This window comes from Asparagus officinalis, chromosome 4 (genome assembly GCF_001876935.1).
Source record: "Asparagus officinalis chromosome 4, Aspof.V1, whole genome shotgun sequence".
NCBI classification, from domain to species: domain Eukaryota; kingdom Viridiplantae; phylum Streptophyta; class Magnoliopsida; order Asparagales; family Asparagaceae; genus Asparagus; species Asparagus officinalis.
This window is the reverse complement of record NC_033797.1, coordinates 130,626,645-130,634,199: the sequence shown is the minus strand read 5'-3', so window position 1 is coordinate 130,634,199 and position 7,555 is coordinate 130,626,645. Positions and strand designations below refer to the sequence as shown.

Below are 7,555 nucleotides of genomic sequence, written 5' to 3'. Positions count from 1 at the left end.
TGCTCAATTCACAGTTGCAAAAGAGGAGCAACCGCTCGTCCAAAGTACTCTTAAAACGCACGAGGTAATCATGGCAAGCTTCTTAGCTAGTCTGATCTTTATCTTAACATGAATAGACGCTCATCTTTCGGCCTTATAACCAGTAATATATGAAAAATTAAGCACATTAATACTACTTCCCATAAAATGAAAACAGATATAAAGCAATAAACGCGATAACGAAGACTGAAATCTAAAAAGAGTTCCCATCAATGGACGCTATATCGTTCTGCCACACAAACAACAAGCATACAATGTGAAACACCAAAATGCAATTTGAAGTATTACAACCATATTCCACAATGATTCATTGCATAATGAAATATTATTTTGCCGGAATAAATGTCATCATGTCGACAAGAATCTCTATGGGTTCATTTGTTAACACGAAGCTGCAACCACTGAAATAGAGTATACTGCAAAAAAAGACTGCCGCCGGCCTCAATCATTCCATGGAAAGTTTAGTGGTGTCCAGCATCTGCCTTTTTATGAGACTTCGCCTTTGCCTGAAAGAGAAAGAGTAAGTACCAAGTTAATTTACAAGTACAAAGAAAGTAAAGAAAAAGGTTTAATATCACAATGCTCAGTCCAGGTAACCATCAAGCACCAGGTTAGCTTACAATATACCGATCATAAATATCAGACTGAGTACATGTAATTCATTTTTTATGGCATCTCTAATATTATTTAAATCTTTGGGTCTAAATTCTATAGGCCAAGGTTTTAAATATCGGTTATTGGGGATTTATCAGACAGCCAAAGTCCTTATCGGATAGTGAAAATCGGGGATATATTGGAGATAAGTAGTATTTATTGGAGCAATATACTGGATGGTGTATATATATAATATAACAACTAAAAATGTAATCTAACCATGCTTAATGAAATATAAACATACAAAAACAGAAAAGCAAAGTATGTACAGTTTATTCACTAATTTCTTATATAAGTCTCTGTTACAAGAAAAACAGAAAAGCAAAGTATGATAAAAGAATAGTTATAGAACTAATATTACTCAAAAGAGAAAGTGCGTGCGTGAAGGAATTACAAGAGAAGGAAAGCTCACAGCATGTGTATATAGCCATGTTTCCGGACATAAAAAACATGGTTGACAAAGGGTAGATGAGCGACGAAGTTCAAGGTTGAAATTCACGAAGGTGAGTGACGAAGAGGCGCAAAGAACATGAGATGGAGATAACGGAGGAAGCGCCCAACGAGAAAATGAGCTGCCACCAGAGACGAAGTTAGGGTTTGAAGGTCGGATTCACAAAGTTTCGGATTTTAAGTTTCATATTATTAACAAAACGGGTCGGGTCGGGTTTTAAAAACTCAACAACTCAACTCAAAATACCTATTTTGACCGATAATCCAGATAATTGAGCCTTATTTATCGGCCGATAAGTGCCGATAACTAGCTGATAATCTCTCCAAAACGATGATCGATTACAAAACCAATTTATCTTAGCGGAGAGCTCAAAATCCAATAACTCGACCGATAATATCGATTATCGGTCGATATTTAAAACAATGCTATAGGCCCGTCCATATTCACAGTATACAACCATCCATCCATCCATTTATATATAGTGGTCATAAATGAGAGGGACAGAATAACAATCTTCCAATTCTAAACTTCTGAACTTTAGGATTCTTCAAGGACTCGTGAGATTCAAATTTGCTTATTTAAAAAACTCCTAGAAAAAAAAAACCAATTAGAACATATCAACATCTTAACTGTTACATCAACTCTCCTACATTGCTATTTATTAGCAAAGCAATTTGCTTAAAACTATGCTTAGAAAAGTAATAGTTCTGGCTCCTCTTGCTTTTGGACACCACAAACAGGCGGGTAGATAGAATATGTTTCAACGCATTAGTCAAATCACGTTACCACCAGCAGATGTCAATCACATAAAATGAAGTTAACAAATAATAAGAGAGAGATTTTTCACCCTATTGAAGGATAGTAGAACCTTTTATTTTATATTTTGATTTCTTTATGTGTCACCACATTCTATCTTCAGGCACAAGTTCCTTAAACTATATCAACGCTGAAACATGCAAAATGAGAAAGAAAAAGAAAAAAAAAAGAAAACAATAAGCTCATAGCTCCAAGCTTTTGAAGATTTAAAAAAGTTAATATCTAATGCCAAGTTGGGTGTTAGGGAATAGTACGAGTCTTTTGATGGAGGAGTTTAATAATTTAGACAAATGAAGAAAACTAATGGCAAAGGGGAAAAGAAGATAAACAGAAACATTTACCGCAAAGAAACTAAACATTCACTCAATAACTCGCAAAACTTATTTTGGTGTGAGGAACCTTAGCTGGGACTATCAGTTATCAGGGAGGAGCCCTGAGTTCGACTCCTCAACTCGGCCACTTTTAGGAACTCACAAGGGAGCTCAAAAGTAATACTCCTGGCTCATAACCGTGTAATGGTCACCTGTGAGAAGTTTCTGCAGGAAGGCCAAAACCCAAGACCAGAGTCTGAAGTCTGATACTACCAGCAAACTAAACCCCGAAGACTGGGGCCCCTTGCCCAGCCCGGCCCGAGGTGAACAAGATAAGGTATTGCAATGCCTAATAAATCGGAAATTGGGAATAGGTGTGCTATAGACATGGATCGCCCCTTGGCCTTGTAACCCAGGGTGCCAAGTCCCAACGACTAGGCTGATCCTCCCTGATAACCGACAGTCCAACCATTTTAAATTACATCTTATAAGCTTTTGAAAGAAAACTTGTTTTTAATTACTCAAAAGAATGTAGTTCCCTAAATAATCCAAATACTTATTTTTTACTTTTCAACTCTAACCATCATGTGTACAATAATGATACGTAATCGGCATTTTATATCTTTGCAAGTAGATCCCAAAAATTATCTCTTAAGCTCTAATTTCAAGTCAAATCAAATACAAAGCCAACATATTCTACCTTAAGTATAAAACTGACATGTATTCTTTTGCTCAAAATATCAAGTTTTGGCCTCGGAATTTGAAGCAATTCATAAAAATTGCTCCCATTGGTGATGAAATAGCTTTCACAGCTTCACTGGAAACACATTCTTCATTCCAATTCTGAGGAATACTAAATTCAAATCTTTACATTAAATTGATGTCCCATCAAAAGGTGCAGAAAACAGTCTACAACATAAAACATAGTCAATAGATACCAGTTATTACACAATTCTACAAACCCATGCATTTACACCTAGCATTATTAAATAAAAGGGATGCAACAATTCAAGCCTACCAATTTCTCAAGCAAAAGATGATTTGGCTATGACAAATACTCCTCCTAAACAACATGACATGCAAAAGTTTAGGCATATTCAATGATATAAAGTTTCCATAATTTTCAAACAACATCGGTCCAAAGTATATGAACGACAAATTTTGTAGGGATATGTTGTAACCTTCACTTTGATGTACACACAAGCACAGCAGAGCAATTGAGCTCTATCATGGACTCCAAATGTTACAAACAAAGTGCCCACGTTCACCGATCAAAATTCCATTTTTATCTCTTTGACAAGAATCAAGAGATGACACTAGTCACTGAAGCCTAAACCTGATTTCAAATACGAAGAAAAGAAATAATCTAGCTAGAGCATATTTTGGCAGTGAAAACAAGGCCATAATTTAGAATTCAGTATTTTGAAAATCTTAATATTTGCTTTCCTCCCATTATCCCTTCTCTTAGGAAGCTATCTCGTATCACGTTAGGATCAAGAGTTAAAATAAAACTCTTTAGGATTATCCATCCATGCAAATAATTACACAAAAATAAATATATTTTTGCATACACAACCTAAGAGGATTTGATTTAAGACAGTGTTCTGGATATTGACTCTTTAATACCTTCTACAATCCCATTGCGCAAAGGAAACATGAAAATTATTGCCAACATCCCTATTGAGAAACTCTCGATACGCTTGTGCAATTTTACAACTAAATAGTGTCCAGATAACTTTTGCGTTTTCACTACACCAGGTATATATTGTGTTAGATATTGAATCTTACTTCACAGATAACATTCACAGTTGTTTCTTGCTGTAGACTGGAAATTAAATTAGAGATCTTGCAACTGATCCAAACAAATTGTATCAGCCTTGAAATCATCAAATTGAACCATAGCCACCGAAGTTTCATAGTTAGATATTAAAAGAAAGGCTTATTTGCACTTCAATACCCCAAAGTTTCACCCATTTTAATTTTGATGCCCCGGAGTTCTACTTTGATAATTTAATACCCTAAAGTTTTCAAATTGATGTTAATTTGACAATCTGATACCTCAAAGCCCTAATTTTGTTCCTCACTTTCTCCAAACTCAAAAAACTGAAATTTGGTAAGAAAATCGTTTCTTATTCACTTTTTTAAGTTGAGATTCCTGAACAGAATTAACACCACAACTTCACTATACTCAAGCGTTTGGTGACTAGATTCAGGATAGAACATGAAATTGCACAAAAAATCATAAAATTTACAAACAATGAGAGATCGAACACGCCAAAATGAGATCTTTAACAGACCTAATAAATATCCAACCGAAAGTTAAAGAGATAGATCCAGTACCTTGAGATAAGAGAGCTTGAAGCTACCGTAGACGACCCCAAAGGTCACGGCAGAAGCACGTGCTACCTAAATTTTCAGAAACGAAGAATACAAATCAACAGATCTACGCTATAGATCTAAGGATAAAAAAACCGCGAAAAATCACAAAAAATAGGGGGAAATGAAAGGGAGAAAGGGCTTACGAAAGCTAGGGTGCTGACACCAGAGTACGGTCCTGGAACTGGAGCCATGGATCAAAAGCAGCAGCTGCAACGGTAGAATAAGAAGAAAGACTCCTGGCCGCCGAAATAAAAACCCTAGAAATTGGTTCTTAATTTCTTATTTGGACAAATTTTCAAAACCAACCCATTTGAGATTTTATTCTCAAAAAACGACCCGTTTGACATTTATTTAGAGAAACCGACCTGGTTTCAGCACTGTAGCTGAAACGAGGTCGGTTTTTCTAAAAAAGTTTACGAAACTTCACGGGAGTTCAACTCCCGTGAAGTTTTTTCTCATAACAAAACTTCACGGGAGTTGAACTCCCGTGAAGTTTCGTAAACTTTTTTAGAAAAACCGACCTGGTTTCAGCTACAGTGCTGAAACCAGGTCGGTTTCTCTAAATAAATGTCAAACGGGTCGTTTTTTGCAATTAGTTTCTCAAATAGGTTGGTTTTGAAAATTTGTCCTTTCTTATTTTGATGCGTCGAAATTGGGTGGGAATATGTAAAAAAAAGAATTAAGGGTTTTATTTGAAATTAGTCCCGCAAATCTTTCATATTTGGAAATTGGTTACCCAAATCTTTATATTTTGAAATTAATCCCTCAAATCTTTTACTTGTTCTGAAATTCCTACCCCAAATATTTCAACTTTCAAACTGGTTCTAACAAAAAGGACTAGTTTCAAAATACTAAAGTTTGGGGCTTAATTGAAAATCTAAAGATTTGGGGGAACTACTTTTAGAATCGGAAAGATGTGGGGGGCTGATATTGAAAATACCCAAAGTTTAATTTTGTTTCTCTTTCTGAATTGGTAGTATTTTATAATTGGTAGTATAATACCCAAAGTTTCTCTTTCCTCTTTTTTTTTAATCAGGTTAACTTGGGGGCTATTTGGTTCCATTTCTATAAAGAATAGGATTAGGAAAATGTTGGTTTTTTGGATTCCCTATTAATTTATAAATATTTTAAGAATAAATTTTTATTGTTGTAAAATTATATGATTTCCTATTTTTTGGTCTTTCTATGTTTGGTTCATAACATAGAAATATAGATTCCAAATTAATAGAAACTCTCTAATTCTAATTCTTTTGTTTGGTTTGGAATGAGAAATTTTATGGATAAATGAACACAATAGGTAAACTTAACAAAATTTGCATAAAACTTGAGTTGGGGTTATCTTACTCGTTTGCCAAAATTACCAACTGAAAAACATCAGGCGTCTAACGGCTAGTTCAAAGGCCTTAGATCTTATAAATATGGATTGAACCCTCATGGTGCAAATACATCTCCCATTCCTGTCATTATATCAAATTCTCGTTATTTGCAATTTTCATCTCCTCCATTAATATGATATCAAAAGAATACCCTCAAAAACATGAAGTTTGGTGACATTGCAATCTCCAAACACCCACGAAAGTATGCAAGAATGGGGAAAATAAGGGGAGGTATTATTGGGGTGTACAAAATACACAAATAAAAAAAATATTTTTTTTGAATAGGCTCATGAAGGAGGAGAAATAAGCAACCAAGAAAACTAATTTGTCAAAGAAAACAAGTTTGGAGATGAATATTTTTTGAAATCGAAGAGGTCGAAGAAAGTTTTGAAGCTTCTTAAAAAATGACTCTTAACTTGAAAAATATCTGCAATTTTAGTAGTGATATTTTATATTATTTTAATTATTATAAACCTTATGTCATGTACTTGTAAAAACTATTGATATTGTAATAGAAAAAAATTGGAATTTGAGTATAAAGGAAAATATCAATACAATTTCAGTGATATTGTATGGCTCAGAAGTAGGTCATTTTATCGAAATCGATTGCCTCACCTATAACTTACAGATTTATTGTAGATTGCAATCTAATGATGGATTACCTCGCCTAGATACAATGTAGGTTGCATTCTCATCACAGATTGACTCATCTAAATAAACACTATAAGTTAAATTGCATTCTCAGTAAAAGACCATCACCATTACCAAATCTAATCTAATCTAATACTAATATAAAAGTGGGTTGCTATGTTAAAACATTTATTCCAAAAATTCCCTCCAACACATTCATCCATACATACATGAAATGCACAAATACTTAATTTTTCACAAGCTCATCATTTACTACACATCCATCCATTCATACATACACATGCATTCTCAATTTTTCATAACCTCCATATTTATGACCAAAGCATGTGTACATGCATAAACACATGGGTATTATCTCATATCTCATATATAATATTGCACATGGGTACTATTATTAACACATGGGGGTTATGAAGATGAAACGCTCTAATGTTTTACTATGTATTAATAATAGTATATCCTAGATATTGCAATATTTAGTTATAAAAAAAGGCATTATAATATTATACAATAAATAGTTTACTTTACACAATTTATTAATGATGATGATGATAATAATAATATTGTGCAAGATAATAATAAAAAACTCATGCAACCATGCAACAATAATAAATCTCATGCAACCATGCAAAGATTAAATTCACGCAACCATGCAAATACCCAACCATAACCTCAAAATTAAATTCAAAAAACTCATGAAACCATGCAAATACCCAACCGTAACCCCAAAATTAAATTCACCACCTCATGAAATCTCCATTGAATTAAATAATAATTAATCAATAACCCTCTCATCTCCCTCAAGTGTAACTCCCTTACCTTCTCTTTCCTATATAATCCCTCTCATCCTCAACCTATGATCACACAACCAATCCTCA

The 7,555-nt window shown here is 34.0% G+C and overlaps 1 long non-coding RNA gene across 1 annotated transcript; it reads right to left on the bottom strand.

The window, feature by feature from the left end:
• Window positions 217-4,944, bottom strand: LOC109838758. Its single transcript, XR_002246604.1, has 3 exons — window positions 4,794-4,944; window positions 4,612-4,677; window positions 217-545 (listed from the first exon to the last, which is right to left on the bottom strand). It is a non-coding gene; the product is annotated as an uncharacterized LOC109838758 (long non-coding RNA).